The sequence below is a fragment of the Talpa occidentalis genome, unplaced genomic scaffold, assembly GCF_014898055.3.
Source record: "Talpa occidentalis isolate TD23 unplaced genomic scaffold, MPIMG_talOcc4v2.1 talOcc4.11, whole genome shotgun sequence".
Taxonomy (NCBI): Eukaryota; Metazoa; Chordata; class Mammalia; order Eulipotyphla; family Talpidae; genus Talpa; species Talpa occidentalis.
The window spans coordinates 80,558,526-80,575,460 of NW_023601104.1; the positions used below are offsets into that span (position 1 = coordinate 80,558,526).

Genomic DNA, 16,935 nt, shown 5'->3' on the forward strand with positions numbered 1-16,935 from the left:
ATGTGTCAACATGGTCTGGCTTGTAGCCTGAGTATCCACAGGTATTCCCAGTTGAGCTCAATCTGCTTATCTGACCTCAGTTCTCTTCCCCCTCCAGCTTGACCATTTCCTCTCCAATGGCCCTCCTTCCCTGTGAGCAGACACACTCTGCCCATTCATAGTTTTGTGTGTGAGTGCTTGTGAAGAATTCATTCTTTAAGATCTAATTCCAATCCTTTTCTTACAAGAAGTCCTCCCTAATTGTCAGTGGTTGAAAATCATCTCTCCCTATGCTTTGCTGTCTTTTTTTTTTTTTTTTAAATTATTTAACATGGTTTCATTACAAGTAGCAGGGACCTTTTTAAACAAACCTAGTTTTTCTTGGAGGGGGGGAGAAAGTCTAACTTACTGTTTCTCATTGTATAAATCCCCATTTTATATTCCCGCAACAGGTAATCTGATTGGCCCAACTTGGGTAAGGAATGTACCCTTCCTCAATCAGTCTGGGCCAGGAGACCAGTATCACATGATCATAAGCAGCCTCCTGTCGAGGGTTGGATGGATTTGGGGGGAAGAGGGCTGATCATGGGGAAAGATGACTATGAAGGAATAGTGGTACATGCAGTGATTAGGCAGGGCTTGGAGGTGGGGTTTTGGGAGATTGATAAAGCACATCAGTCAGGAGTCTGCCTGGAGACTGTAAAGGGGGCTGAGGGTAGAAAGAAAGAGGGAAAAGGGCAGGGAACTCTAGGGAAAATGGTCATTGGAGAAGGGGCTTGCACATCCCCAGGTTATATTATTCAGTGGCATGTCCAGAGTCTCTAAGTTGGAGAACTTCAGGGGCAATAGTACCTTAGGGTCTTATAACCATAAGGCTCTTTCTTATCAATGGCCAAGAGATGCTGGGCGGACTTGTACGGGGTTTGCAAAGCCAGCAGGCTCTAAATGGCTAAAAATCTGCTTGTTTGAACTGTTTGGAAACTAATTGGATGTGTAGAAATTTGGCTTTGGAATCAGCAGACATTTGAACTAACAGATCTTAGACAGCAACCTGACTTGTCTCTGCTGATCTTGGTAGCAGAGAGGAGCAGTGAAAGCAGAAGCTTCTACAATTGTTGGTGGCCTTGTCCCAGTCCCCTGCGTGTTATAAATGTTGCTGTGCACACCATCTCCTGTAAGTTCATTGGCATATATAGCTCTGTATTAGGTAAAGGACCTTATCTCACATGTCAATGTGAAATCATGTTTGTGTTGAATGAATGAATGAATGGATGCATGCATGCCTTTCTCCTCTCTGAAGTGCACTGCCTCTATCTATTACACAAGGTCATTTATTACATTTTCCCTATGACTGGTCCTTATTTGCCCTGTTAGACTTCTTGATCACTCCTTCGACACATGCCACCTCCTGTGGTTAGTTTGTACTACTGAGATTGTAACTTCTGGAAAGCTTGGGGCACAGCATCCATTTCTTGAATCTTTCACATTGTTAGAGTTGTGCTCATCCCAGGTGTGGAGGCACAACCCCATTTGGTTGGGGTGCAGGCTGGGTGGAGGAGGGTGTGGTCAGGTGAGTGGGAAGGGCAGTCTAGAACTGCAGCCTTGTTCCAGGAAAGCTTGGGGGTGACTCAGAAGATAACCAGATGTGACTCACCTAGAGAAACAGCACAAACAAAAGGTCCAGTGATAAGGTCAGTGCTGGGGGGAGTGTGGAGAAGGGGAGGCCAAGACTGGGGGACAGGTAGAAGTGTGTCTAAGAACAGCGATGGCTGGCCGGGGTCTGTTCTGTGGCGCATCTATTTGGCTCCTAGCAGCCTGACAGAGCTTTCGGTGCCTGGCACAGAGCTTTGCATGTCATAAGAGGCCACTGAATATCCTTATATTTTCGAGTCCTGGTGGCATTTTAATCACAGATGTCTGAACTTATGTCACAGCAGAAAGACAGGTGATCGCACCTGGAATACTAAGCATGTGTTCATCCTTAAAATGCCTACAGAAAGGTGGAAACCTCCATTTCCATCTGGCCTAGGTAAGGGGATAAAGGATGAATGCAGCAGAGAGAACAGAGAGGAGAAACTTCAGCCAGATCCAACTTGCTAGCACCCCAAGTCCCGCCAGCATCTGTCCACACAGCCAGCCATCCCTAAGCACGATAAAATGTCCTCCTGTATGTGTGCTTCCCCAACAAGCTCGCTGCGTATCTGCCTCCCCAAGATGGGCAACTGGCAGGTACAATCAGCTACTGCTCTCTAACAATTTGGAGCCTTCATTTGGACAATTGCAAGCTGTTTTTTTCTTTCTTTCACATCCGGTGGAATTTTGGATACCAAGTGATGTGGCTTTTGACCGTGGCTCTGGCTGAGATGACATCTGCTCCGGGGTCCCAGAAGCAGCCACGCTGTCATGCTGGTGGCTCCTTAACCATTCCTTGGGCACCGGGGTGCAGCACAGAGCCTGCATGCAGTCACCCTCTCCTTCTCCAGAGGGCACGCTCACGGCCCAGCCTGTAATGCCCGCTGGTTATCTGAGCAGTCCTGCATGTTGCACACATTCTGGGTTCTGACTCTGCAGTCCTCACTGTGTTTACAGCTCTTCTGGAAAGTCAACCTTAATACCTTCCTAAATAACAGTATATGCCCTCGGTGGGCCCTGGTGATCTTCTTAGTGGCTGTAGATCTTGGGAGAAGTCTTTTTCTTTGATTTTTGCCTTTGCCCAACGTGGATTGTCAACCTGGAAGGGGCCCTTTGGAGTGAGATGGGACACGCTGAGCTGTGACTGCCTCACCGCCTCTGTGCTGTGGAGAGGACAGGCAGGCGACGATCGTTTAAACCCCAGACCTCTTTCTTGTGTGGAGAGTGCAACAGATAGATCCATGGGAGACACCGAATAAAGTGAAGCTACTCGGGTGGCAAAACGCACAGATGGAGTGGGGACTATAAAATTCCTCGAAAGCGCAAGCTGAATGTGTGATGAGCTAAAATTAAACGTAGTTGTGCTAGGCGGCGTGAGTGGTGGGAAGAGGCTGTCCCAATATTAGGCCAAGCTCTGCTCCTAACAACTTCCGTGACCTTGACTGCCCTCTTTGGGTCTCGGCGCCATATCCATGAGGTCTGGTTTCAGTGCACGCTGTCCATTTCTAAGGTGTGAGGCACCAGCTCCAGGGTTGTGTGATAAGCGCATTCCTGGGCACTGTAATTGCACTGAATGGAGGGAATATCGCTGCCGTCGTGGTGTGTGATTTACACAGGGGTTCGCCCCAGGGAGGATGGGAGGACAGCTCGGAGCTCACAATCACAGAGGCTCGGGCCTCAGGTCTGCTTGATGCTGAGACCAAGGGCAAATCCATTTACTGTAGCCGACTCCCTCTGAGACCTGCAGCTGAAAGAAGGCGAGCAGAATGTCGCCTGGTGGTTGCAGCCAGCTCAGCCCCGTGCTGGGGGAGGGAAGTACTCGGCTCCCAGGCTGCAGGACAGCCTCTTCACTCCCTCACTCAGTGCTTTCTCCTTCTCCAGCGTCTTTGTCCTGTTCTGATTTGACTCATTCTTACCTCGTCTTCCACTGTGTGTCATCACCTGGTCCTGTGGAAGCCTTTTCTACTTCAGTAGCTTGAATCTTGGGGAGCAACAAAGATGGAGCCGTGTCCTCCCATTACCTAGTTCGTCTGGAAATGCTACCAACTTTTCTCTGATGTAGGGTGTGTGTGTGTGTGTGTGTGTGTGTGAGAGAGAGAGAGAGAGAGAGAGAGAGAGAGAGAGAGAGAGAAACAGAGAAACAGAGATAGAGACTGGATGGGATTTTGAGATTAAAAAAGAAAATGTGGGGCAGACCTCTCCTGTCTCGCCCGCTGCTCCCCTCAGCAGTGTATTTCAGTAGATCCGCCTGTTCTGCTCCCCATTCTGTCTCTGGTGAATCCTCTCACCCCCTGCACCTCTGGCCTAGACCCCAGCTTTTGTATGCATAAATAAACAAAAATAAATCTTAAAAAAGAAACCAACTAAAAAATGATGGTACTGGAAAGAGCATGAGACTCCATGGAACGGCATTTGGGAAACAGGGTTTGGGGGAGCTGGGGCTGCCTAGTTTCCCCCATATTTCCCTCATCACTGTTGACTTGTGAAAACCTGCCTCCGCCACCTGACAGCCCTGGCTGCATGGTCCTGAAGGGGATCAGAACGTCCTTCCCAATGCCTGCCACTGTGGCACACAGATAATTTTGAGCCGAAAGCACTTGAGAAACAGAGATACGAGAGGGCTCTCTGCCATCCCCTCACTACCTAAAAGCAGGGCATAAATTTCCTGCAAGAAACAACTTCCCTAGACGGGGAAGAGAACAACCTGGCAACTGGGAATAGAAACCGAGATGAGTCTGTACAAAGAACCCTTACTAGAATGACCCTTACTAGAATGACCCTCGCCTCCCGTTAATTTCCCTCCCTCATCCCCTAGTCACTTTCCCACAAGCCCTCGTTCCCTCGGTCACCACAATTTATCACATCTCCATCACATCTCCATCACATCTCCACAATTTATCACTCTTGTTTAGATGGTGTAAAACCCCTGGGTCTAGCCACTACTTAGGGGTTTCCACTTCTTTGTGTGAATCCCCCTGTACCACATAAAAATATTAACATCAAAATAAAATGTCTCTGTTTGCTCTCTCGTTAGTTGGTCTTAGTTGGTCGTTCATCCATTGAATTTACAGCCCCCATTGGCAGAACCTAAGAGGGTGGAGGAAAAGTCATTCCTCCCCTAGCGCTCCCAAGTCTCTGTTTATGCTGCCCCCACCCCCACCTCGTGTGACTTCCTGCTGTGCACTGGAGGGCTGCAGGCACAGTTGTAGGTCAATGGCTGAGGACAGGGGTGTGCTGCTCTGAGAAAGCCCCTGGGGAGTCTTCATTGCTCATGTCAGAAATGTAAAGCTTCGTTAAACCTGGGCTAATTTTGATCCAGTGCTTTTAGGGGGTGACCCCTAGGCTTCAGGGCAATGTGGACTCTTAATGAATGAATGTCAGTTGTAAAGTGAATTATGATCCAAGCAGATCTGGGAACCCTGGCCCTTGGGATGGCTGGAATGTGAGCTGAGGAACCTCATAGGCTCTCATGAATACCCCCTAGCCTGTTGTGGCCAGACAGGCACATTGGGATAGAATGGGAACAGAACGAGCTGTTGGGAAAATGCAGATGGTGGTGACCTTGGTTCCCATTTCAATCTTGCAAGCTCTGAACTCCAATAATGCCATGTTGCTTGCCTGTCACCGTAACTATGATCACCGGTCCTCTGGAAGTTTAGGGGGAGCTGCCCACACCCCCTGGGGTCCCCTTCTGCATGATTGGGGATGTGCGTTGGTAAGGTGCATGGCCAGCTTTGAGGGCAGTGTAGGTGTGGGCTTGCATGGGCACAGCCCTCTCTGCTCAGCTGTGACTGCCTTTGGTGCAGTGGCCACAGGGCTCTTGGGAAGAGGATTTTCTCAGCTTCCATGGAATTACTTGGGACTGCTGTCCTGCATCGTCAAACTGAAACCAGATCTTAGATGCTGTAACTAAGGGAAACAGTGCAAAGGGTATTGGGACTTAGAAGGCACGGGTTCCAGATGCTGCCCCCCCACCCCCCAGTGGCGGTGAGACCCTGGGCAAGTCACTGAACTTCTCTGAGCCTCAAAGTCTTCATATGCCTTTGGGCATATGCCTTTGGGCATATGAAGGAGCATATGAACTTCTCTGAGCCTCAAAGTCTTCATAAGCCTTTGGGCATATGAGGAGCTCCCCAGCTTGCTTTGCAGCTTGTCTAAATCATTCCTGTTCCTATGTCTGAGTGGAAGCCCCTCTTACGGGGTGATCTGTCAGTGTTGTTCTGCCTCTTGTCTGTATGGGTTCTGTGGGGGGGAGGGCACATCCATGCCGGTTGATGGGTGAGGTATGGAAAACACGGGGATGCCTTCCTCCACGAAGCCTATACTTGCTTGAAGATAAAAATATCTCCTACAGTCTGTAGCTATGGCGCCTTTTGAAATCTTGAAAAAGTTGTTTCTTCAGATTGAAAATTACCATTCACCTCCGCGATCACTGAAGCAAGCGATCACTGAAGCCCTTGATGGTGGTGATTGGTACTTTACAGATTCCAGTTCCTTCTTCACTCAACAAATAGTTAAGTGCCTGTCAGGGGCTACTGAGATAGATACGTCAAGGAAACCTATTCCTTGCCCTCTTGGGACTGACGTGCTAGTGGGAGGAGATGGACAGTGAGTGAAATAAATAAGATAGATCCTTTGCAGGCAGTAATAAGTGCCATGGACAAGGATGTGCAGGCAAGGGACTGGTGCAGGCACAGGAGCAGGGTCCGTAACTTTTCTTTTAATTGTATTTTTTTTTATTGCAGTAAGATTGATTTACAATGCTGTAATTCAGGGGTTCAGGTCCACGGTGTGTGTGTCACCACACCACACCTACCACCAAAGCACCCATGGTTCTCCCCACGGTCCATTGTGGAGCAGGGGCTGCGGCTGTAACCAGATGACCAGGTTGGGGAGGGGTCATGGCAGGGAGATGTTAGCGGAATTCTGCAGGGAGAGCATCTGGGGAGCCTGATCGGGTCCAGGAATAGCAAGGCAGCCAGAGTGGATGGAGCACAGAGTGAGCTGGGGGTAGACATGGTTGATTAGCCGGCTTGTGCCATTGGAGGCTGTCAGATGATGTAATCATCTAGTGGCAGAGTTTCCAGGGAGCTGATATGACATGCACTTTAAAAGTGTTTATTGATAGTGATCATTTTCTGTTTTGCCATGTGCAAAGCCTATCATTTGTGGGGAGGATAACATCTTAGGGTCACAGAAAGTATGGTGCTCTGGGTCACTTCAGAGGCCAACAGCATGGGCACCCGGAGCACTGGCTAGAAATGCAGGTCCCAGTCCCACCCCTACCTGCCAAGTGGGCACCCACATCACCTGCAGGGGATCCACCTCCAGGCACCTGTGACTTTGAGCATCAGAAGCCCAGAGTGTGCTCCAGGTGTGTCCATGTATCATCCAGGCATTCTAGGGCAGGTACTGCCGTCCTCTAGCCTCAGTTCCTCCAGAGTTCAAGGAGATCAGCACCATGCGATGTTCTCTGCTCCGTCAGCCTCTGCTTTTCCAAGGATGTGCCACTCTCAGCAACACTGTCCTTGTCCATCAGCCCGAGCCCTGGGCTTGGGCAGGAGGGACAGGAGCATCAGGAAGCCGACGCCCTGTTCTGCGCAATTTCTAGACCGTCTCTTCTATGTGCTGAGAGATGCCGTTCTTTCCTCTTAGCAGAGTGTTAGAAATATACCAAGTGGGGGGCCTCCCTGGTGGCGCAAGGGGTTAAGTCACAGCGCTATGAAGCTATCCGCAGCCTCTGCAGCACAAGTTCCATCCCCAGCCAAGGAGCTGACCCACATGGCGTAGCAGATCTCTCCTGACTCGCCTGCTCCTCTCTCAGCAGTGCATTTCAGTACATCCGCCTGTTCTATTCCCTGCTCTGTCTCTGGTGAATCCTATCACCCCCCGCACCTCTGGCCTGTACCCAAGTTCTTTATGCACAAAGAAATCAATCTTCAAAAAAAAAAAAAAAGAAATGTACCAAGTGGACGTGGTCACTTCTCGTGCTGCTTCTTGTGCGCATAACACACATCTCAGGCAGGGTAGAGCCCCAGGCCTGGCAGCCCATCTCTGATACAGCGAGTTTCCATCATCTTTTGCTAGGTCCTTTGCAGACCTGGTGGTTCCAGATGCTGGAGAGCTGGTTGTAGAGGAGCGGGGGCGGGGGGGGAATGTGATGATGTCACTGCTTAAGACGAACCTGGGCACTGTACAGACTGGCCATGATGGGCGGTGGGGCCTCGCTCAGCCTGCGAGAGACATGCCCAGCTTTGAGATCTGAGCGTGGAGCCTGGAATCTCATCCGTCTAACGCTGCCTCTGCTATTATTAACTCCTGAGGAACTTTGGGCAAATCACTTCATGTGTCTCGTATCAGGCCACTTATTGATAAAATGGGGTTATAATCATTTCTACTTCACAGGCAGGTAGGTGATTGAGGCTTCATTATAGAAATGCTCTTGAGAGCTGTTCTTAAATGTGTGATTTCCGGGCTTAAGTCACTCCATACTAGCACCCCCTTTTTTTTTTTTAATGAGTGTGAAATCCTCTTCCTACTTCTGTTCATTTAATGACTGCCGCATTGACGAGCAGATAGTGACAAATGCCTGTTCGTGTTACTCGTGGATTACTGTGGCTTAAAAAACAAACTAAGCATTGACCTTTCTTGACTGTTTCTGAATTAGTCACACTTCCCATTATTTGCGTATGTCAGCAGTATGACCTAAATAAAGTTCAGGCTGATCTCTTCAGACTCTGTTTTGGGCTTCTCCTTTTCTCCTTACAGTAAAGTTAAGGCGAGCTGATAGATGGCTTGCAATCAAATAGAAAGACCTTTTCAGCAAAGTGCTCCTTCAGCTTGGGAGTTATTATGGAATGTTGCTTACTGCATGTGGTCAAATTCTCAGATTTCTCCAGTGTTTCCTATCCTGCTAAGGACTACAGTCGAAGGTGGTCTCCATTTGTCACTGCCACTTCCCATTGTTGGGGCGACCCGAGAGCACCTCTTACCATACCACCTTGGAATTCCAGATCAGCCTGAGGCTGGCTGGGGTCAAGAGCTTTCTGGTCTTTTCCATTGTTATGCTAGATGGCCTTCTGGGCTCATTTGACCAAAGACTCAGTCAGCTGCTGTCCTTGCCACAGAAAGCAGATGGGTTTGGAGACAGTGTTTCATCAGCTGTGTGATGTTAGGCAGCCTACAGACTAGAGCAAGCAAGCGATACAGCCTGACAACACCGCCCAGACGCTCGGTCACGCTGCGTGCTTGTTCGCGTTTGGGCTGCAGAGATAAGATTCGACTATCACAACTTAGCAAGAAACCACAGACACAGGGAACTAAGTCACAGATCAGGCCTCTCCCCAGCCCCTTGCTGTTCTGCCTTGTATTCTGTTTCACTGCCCAGGGTGGAAATGATCTTTGACCTCTAGGATGCGTGATGTCTTGTGGGGGAAGGAAGTGCTTCGTGAAAGGTCAAGTCTGGTGCAGAAGTTCCTGGGGCGAGTGGGGACTGAATCCGAGAGCTGTGGGGCCCGTCTCTAGAAGGGCTTATGGGGCTTGGGGAAGTGGCAGCAACCAGACTCGTGGGCCGAAGCTGTGGCTGGAGGGCACTTGGGATGATGACACTGTAATGTGTCATCTTACAAAAAGTGTGCGCCAAAAAGAGGTCTCTCCAAGCAATGTGAAGCCACGCCTCAGAGATTCCCCCAGACTTGGGGCTTTGATTAGAGTGAAGGTCTTGAGGGTGGGGAGTGGGGAGCAGGGCAGAGACATCTGTCGCTGGATCAGATGTCCTGGACACGCCGATACGCTCTTCACACAGCTGTGGCCTTTGTCCTGCTCTGGTCTCTCTAATGCCCCTGGGAAGAGCACGAGTCTCCATTAACTGGGGCAGATTGAGGGATTAGTCTATTATGAATTATTGCCAGGACAGAGCCAGGAGAAATGCTATATTTTTGTTCTCCCGGCTTATCAACAAGTTGGTTAAAGATTGCCCCCTTCTGTCCCAAGTCTTGCTATCTACTTCCCATTTCTAAACGCACGGGAATTAAAACACTCAGTGTCTGGGCCACCCCGTGATGTGGAAGGCAGCCTGCGAGAGCATGGCTAGACTCTGGACTCATGGCTTGGGAAGTGTGCGAGCATAATGCCCCGGATTTCAGTCTTCTGCTCCTTGGCGTCTCCCACATGCACGTGAGTGGATTAGCAATGCGCGTGACCACTTGGCTGGTCTGGTCCCCGACTGAGTGACCCAGTTAGAGCACAGGCCCAGGGACAGGATGAACCATGCTGGCTGGACACTCTCAGGGAACTCTCCCAGCTGGGGGGCAGGGGCTCCTGCCACTCCAGGCGGGGGTGCAAACAGTGTCAGGGCCGTGGGGAGAGTCCCTGCTGTCGGTGTAGCCAAGGTCATTTATGGTTCTGTAGACAGAGAGAAGTAAGAAGAAACTCTGTAGGGTTTGATGTTAGAACTGGGATCTCAGGGTGTCCTGTGTCCCCCAGAAGCAGCCACTGTCAGCGGTCTCCTGGTTTTTCAACCTATTGTTACCCAAACTTGGAAAATTGTGAACCTCCTTTTGTGTTAATATGCCAGGTGGGCAGGAATCATCATGCTCCCATCAGTGACCAAGGAAAGCTTCAGAGTGAAAATCACACCCTCGAAATAGCCAGGCTGTCACAGCCCCTGACTCCGTCTGTCCCACTATTGTCTATCAGATGGTGAAGTGGCTCCATCTATAAAACGTGTGGTTGCTATGAATTACTGTTGTTGGTAAGGAGAATTGGAAACATTCTCATTTCTAGATTACCTTTCAAATATTCAAATTCATGCACCAGTAGCATATGGCTAGAACTTTTATTTTTTCACTCAGATGTCTTCCAATGTGTTTCATTGAATTCCAAATCCACATCAGGTTTGCATTTTGAAAATGCCAACTGTATACTAACTGAATGTGAGAAATGAAGAAAACTTCCATAATTTTTAAAAATAATAAATGGTGATTTATTTTTTCGGTGTTCAGAAAAACCAGGAGTATGGATCTCTCCCACCACCACCATTTTAGTTCATTTGCATCTTAATAATGTTGCGGGGAACAATGTTGACAGTGTGTGCTTAGCTCATTTTCTACAAGATTGTTCACCAAAGCACAGATCAGACATCAAAGGAGCATGGACCCTGGTTGCCTTTCAATCACCTCTGTGGGCCAGAAGCATGGACTTGACTCGAGTGGGTGGAAAAGACCTTGTTGATTGTGTCTGCCGTATCCTCTCAGCCTGTCCAAAATTTTGGTTTACTAATTATATATCTTCTTCCCTTTTGGGGTTGAATGCAGTTGGTAGGTGGCATTTGTGTTTTTGTCTCTTACCAGGTAGGAGAGTCTCAAGCACTTTTCAACTAATAAAGGAGGGCTTTTATCTGCTAGATTTCCCTCAGTCGCAGAGAAAATTAGTCTGGATGTGCGTGGTTAGCCTGGCTTCAATCAGAGGCCCCATTGGTAGAAAGAACGTTGGTCTCAAAGTCAGAAAACCACCCACTAGAGGAGCCCCAGCATGGAGCTCTGATTGCAGCATAAGCACCAAGATGCCCACTTACAGACGTCCCCCCGAATATATTAAAATGCATATGATCCACATGAAATCTAATTTGTACAAATCTCAGTTTCTGTTCATTGTAAAATCTAACATTGTTTTATGCCCCACAAAGACTGAAAAATACTGCCTGATATGATAATTAGATTGCACTCATTTCAGAGCGTTCAAATGTAGAAAAATGTGCATTTTAGAATTGGTGGAATCCAGTTTAATATGGCTGAATTGCAGTTGGGTAGTTGAGATAAGGCTACATTTCAGAGATTTTATTACAAAAAATGGGAACCAACATGTATGCACTAGGAAACTTTGGCTGGTCTCAACATTTCACCATATTTGCTTCAAATCTTTTTAAAAAATAAAACAGTGAAGGTACAGTTCCAGGTCCCTGTGTGCCCCTTGGGCCAAGGAACCACCATCCGGAATTTGGTGCTTCTGGTCCCATGCAAGTTTGTTGACTTTTATAATATGTCTTTGTATCCATAAATATAATTAGCATTTTCAAAACACTGCCAGTTGTCCATCAGTATCTCTTCCCTGCTTCGTCCTTTCAAGGAAGCTGTTACTGGGCACTGCCTGCCAGCGATGGCTCGGTGACTAAATTCTGGCTGGTGAATGAACATGGACAGGGTGGGTACAATGTCAGGATTTTGCCTTTGAAACAAAGGAACAAATCCTCCATGTTCTCTTTCCTCCTTGCTTCTGATGAGGACAGGGACAAGGCAATGGAGAGTGAACTGCCTAAAACCATGCAGATGCAGGAGACACACTCTAGGATAGCAAAGTGACAGAGAGAAAAATCCTGGGTCCTCCCTTCAGGGTGCCAACCACATCGCACCCACCCTCTGCACACCCAGGCTGCGCAGCTTCTGGCTGTTTTGTGAGAAGTAAACAAGCAACCATATTTTGATTTAAGTTGGTGCTATTTGGTTTTTATTAAAACAGCCACCCTAATGTTCAAACTAATAGAAGTAGTTTATATCCTGATCATGTGCATAACTGCTAGCAACTTATTGTATCAAAATTAGGGTAAAATAGAGCCTCCCTGGTGGTGCAGGGGTTAAAGTCTCAGTGCTGTCAAGCTATCTTCAGCCACTGTGGCGTGAGTTCAATCCTCGGCCAGGATGCTGACCAACATGGTGTGGCAGATCTCTCCTGTCTCACTTACTGCTCCTCTCAGCAGTGTATTTCAGTAGATCTGCCAGTTCTGCTCCCTACTGTGTCTCTGGTGAATCCTCTCTCACCTCTGGTCCATACCCCAGTTCTTTCTTTTTTTTTTTAGATCTGGCACTTAAGTAAGTGCTTTTTTTTTTTTAAGATTTACTTATTTATACAAGAACTGGGGTACAGTCAGAGGCGTGGGAGGGTGAGAGGATTCACCAGAGACAGAGCAGGGAGCAGAACAGGTAGACGGACCAAAGACACTGCTGAGGGGAGCAGTGGGCAAGACAGGAGAGGTCTGCCGCACCATGTGGGTAACTCTCTGGCCAGCCAGGAATTGAACCCGGGCTGCAGAGGCTGCGGACAGCTTCACAGTACAGCGCTCAACCTGCTGCACCACCAGGGAGGCCCTATACCCCAGTTCTTGTATGCATAAATAAATAAATATAAATATTTTTTTAAATTAGGATAAAACTCATTTCTGCAACTCATTGCATCCTCAGATTAAAATAGCAAAAAATAAAGTTTTTTTGATAACTTCTTCAGTAAGTATAGGTGCCAGTCCTGGGGTGGAGATATCCCCAGCTGGTGCACACAGATAGAACTCATTGATTAGCTTCTATGTGGAGACAGAGCAAGTTCACACACACTGGGGAGTTAGCACCTCTGTCCCAATGGGAGAGCTTTAAAGCAAACTTCACAATGATAATTTCAGAACGGAAAGGAGAATTTTCCATTCCCAGGAGAATTTTTCCCCAATTCCTGATTGAGCACCCATGTGAGTATCATGAGAATGAGGACTTTCTGGTCCATTTCTCTTCTCCAAGAGCTGGCCCGCCACTCCCAGCACCTGCATGAGGGTCAGCAGAACAGCTGCTGCTGGAAAGACCGCCCCGCTAGCTGGCCGGCGTCTCGAAGACCCAGGCCAGGGTGCCGCGCCACTTGGATTGCGTGCTTTCTGCGAATTGGTTAAGTGGCTCAGGGCTCTGCTGTGTGAGCACCACGGGTGGGTCGTGGGGGGTGGGGTGCAGGGACCAGCTCCAATTCTTTCCTATCCCACTTTGCAGCCCTGATGCTGTCTGACAGGAGCATGCTCTCTTGCTTGTTGTCCCTGATCTCCCAGGTCAGCTTGGCTTCTGGCCTGAAAGGCAGGTCCGGTCTTTGGTTTCCCTCTCACATGGTACTTGGAACAGAGCGCCGCATGGCACCTGGCCTCTGCTTTTGAACAGGCCGGGTGCCATCACTTCTAATCCTGCCGGATACCCTTGACCTTGGGCCTTTTCCACGAAGAATTGGGTTGTTAGGTGTGTGACCCTCAGGCCTGTGCAGTCTGTGTATTGCTTTAGTGCAAAGGATCACAAATGCCTCTCGCACCCTTAGTGCCCCTGCTTCAGGAGATGCAGAGATACAGAGGCGAGGTGGGCACTGTACTGGGTGAGACTCAGGGGCTGAGCTTTGCTCAGGGGTGCCCATGAATTAAATTCATGCTGGATAAAAGCAAAGCAGCTTGCTTTTATAAAAAATTATACAAAATTTTAAAAAAATACAAAAGTCCCTCCCTAAGGAACATCGGGTGATATGTGCCCATCTCTGTGTGTCCTGATCTGAATGAACAGCTGATTCCTTTGGACAGTTTTTGCAGCCTAAACAGTGAAAATTAGAAGTAAAAATTCCCTTAAAACCAGTTCTTGCATCAATTTGCCTAATAGCCTGTGCACCAGAAATTCAATTCCATTTTGAGTGTTCTTGCACTCATTGTAGTATCTCCAAAGCTTATTTCTTTTAAAGAAATTAAACATAAACTAAAATTAAAGATAAGCTGGGTGTGCCCTCAGAAAGCTTGATTTATAAACCTTTGTGTGCCAAAGAGATGGCCCAAAAAGCTAAAGGATATTCCCATGTTAAAAAAAAAAAAATCTCAAAAAAGGTTTTAAATTATAGGCAAATTGCTCATTAGGTGGCTGCTTTAGGCTAATTGACCTTGAGTCAATGGCATCCAAAAGTCGACGCGTTTGTGCTCAGGGACACTTTCTCAGGCCTGGATTCATCGTATTTCAGACAAAATTCTAATCAACTCTGTTATTTGGTTTCCCAGCCCCTGGCATATTAGATGTGAATCAGAGAAGGGAGGGGACAGCAGGAGCCAGGCCACTTTGCGTGGTGAGAAGGCCAGCTGATACCCTGCTGGCCAGGGGGGCCATGCAGGCCAGAGAAAATGAAAATGTAAATACAGGGCTTAGAAATCCCAGCATGGGCTGACCTCTTGCCCCTGGGCCCATCTTGTGGCTTCCAGAGCGCCTCTGTCATAACGCACATAATGGTAACCAAGTCGTGAAAAATATAACACGCTGCGTACTTTGCCCAACCCCCTATTTTCTTGTACGTTTTAGAAAGCTTTTCATCAAAAGCGACCAAATCATTGGAGCATTGGTTTGAAGGCCCCCACTTTCCCTCTGCCCTGAGCAGCCTTCCTCAAGACCCCCAGGTCACCACAAGCAAATTTGGCAGTCTGGAAAAATTCGCTTCTAGGAAATCCCTTCTCTATAAAATGTAACATGAACAAATCCAGTTAGTTCTTGATGTCTGGCTTGGTGCAGGTAGGAGGTCATGAATAACCCAAATCACAGTGAAATCTGCTTTCGATTACCTGGTGACTGCAAGTACAGACGTCTCTGTTCCTTAGGGAGGTGGATTGGTCAGGGTTTCCCAGAGGTGTGAGTGTGTGTGTGTGTGTGTGTGTGTGTGAGTGAGTGTGTGTGTGTGCACGCGCGCGCATTCATGTGAATCGTTTCATGCAATTATGGAGGCTGAGAAGTGCCCCGTCTGCTGTCTGCAAGGTGGAGTCACAGACCCAGAGAGCGGCTGGTATTTCCAGTCCATGATGTAGGCGGAAGAACTGAGGAGGGTCGTGTTACACGCTCCAGTTCCGGAGAAAACCCATGTCCCTGGTCCAAACAGGTGGCAGGAGCGAGCTTTTCCTCACCGTCGTCTGGTCTCACTCAGGGCGCAAGAAATGGATGGACTCACTTTGTGCAGGGCAGTTTGGTCGACTCTGCTGATTCCCATGTTAATCTCCTTCAGAAACCCCCACCAACATACTAGAATGATGGTCAACCAAATATTGGGGCAACCTGTAGCCTAGTCAAGTTTATACATCAAATTAACCTGCTCAGGAGGCGTGGTAATCACTGCTGCTCCAGTCCTCTCAACCCGAAGCCCAGGGAGCCCCGCCCCTCTTTCCCTCCAAGGAGGGAAACTTGTCAAGACTTAGGCTGGACACCTGGGAAGGAAGGGGCTGCAGGTGCTAGGCTGGGCCTAAAGGCTCTCTCCTCCCACCCTTGGGAGAAGAGGCTGGGTAGATGAGGGCAGAGACTGGCATTGGCCTGCTCTAACTAACAGCCAGAGTGAACCCTCACACCTGTTCATCTGCTACTTAGTACCCAGCCTTCTGTAAGTCATCCTTACCATCACTCCAGTTATTGTCAGTCCTTTACAACCAGTTGTCCTTGTGAGCACCTAGAGGCAGCCAGGCACTTGGAATGAGCTTTGGATCAGGTAATAGAAGCCAGGTGTGACCTTGGGTCAGTCATTGACTTTTGAAACCCCCGTGTTCTAATGGGAGAGAAGGTTGTTGGTACTTGCCAAACTAGTTCATAGTACAGTCTTGTGATCATTAAGTGGGATGGACTATGTGAAGGTGTATGGTCGAACTGGACAGATGTAGTTACAGAGGTGCCAGGTAACTGTAGGGGCTGCCTGCTTTTATGGCTGTGACACTGCTAGGTCAGGGTGTAAGTGCTGGACAGGATTAGTTAGGGGAGAATCTCTACCTGGATCCTAATTTGAGATTGCTTTTAAAAAGTGGCATGTTCTTTGACTGATACAATATTTATATAAGTATACAGATATATAGACATATATCTTTCCTGTTTTGCTTTCGCTAAGGGATGAGTTGACCATTATTATCATAATATATAGCTAAGAACAATTCAATTTAGGAAAATTTCCTGTTCATCTTTTGCAGGATAATTTTGCTATAATGTCCACAAATAAAGTAGTGGTTTAACACACACAGGTTCAGACTCACAGATGTGCACCTTTAAAGCCTACCACTGATTGTTTGGTGTGAAAATTGTTTTCAAGTGAAGCACATCAGTATGCAAATCTAAAGTGTGGCTTTTTCATCTAGATGGAATATTATCAATTAGCCTGAGGGATAGGATGTAATTAAGATTTTGAACAGCTTACTTTGGTCCACTGTGATGAGTACCCCAATATTTAAAGAGGTGTACAGGTTGGAATAATAGGAAAGTGAACCTTGGTGCCAGTATCTGAACATTCATTTTGTAATGAAAAATGAAAGAATTAGACTCTTCTCCATCACTCCCAGCATTTGATAAGGGCAGAGATTTGAACTGGAAACAAGTGAGAGAATGTTCAGATTCCAGGAAAATCCCATTTCTTTTTGAATGATGGCAGATTTCCATCTTGTTCCCCACTCACTCATTCTAACACCTCCCATGAATTTAGGAACAAAGATAAATTGGGGACAGTTGAAGCCCTTGTGGAGAGTTTATGCTTCTGCCTAAGTAA

The 16,935-nt window shown here is 47.8% G+C and overlaps 1 protein-coding gene across 6 annotated transcripts in view; it reads left to right on the forward strand.

Moving 5' to 3' along the window:
• FOXN3 (forkhead box N3) overlaps positions 1–16,935 on the forward strand; it is a 359,639-nt gene that overhangs the window by 67,513 nt on the left and 275,191 nt on the right. The gene's annotated exons all lie outside the window — the stretch shown is intronic.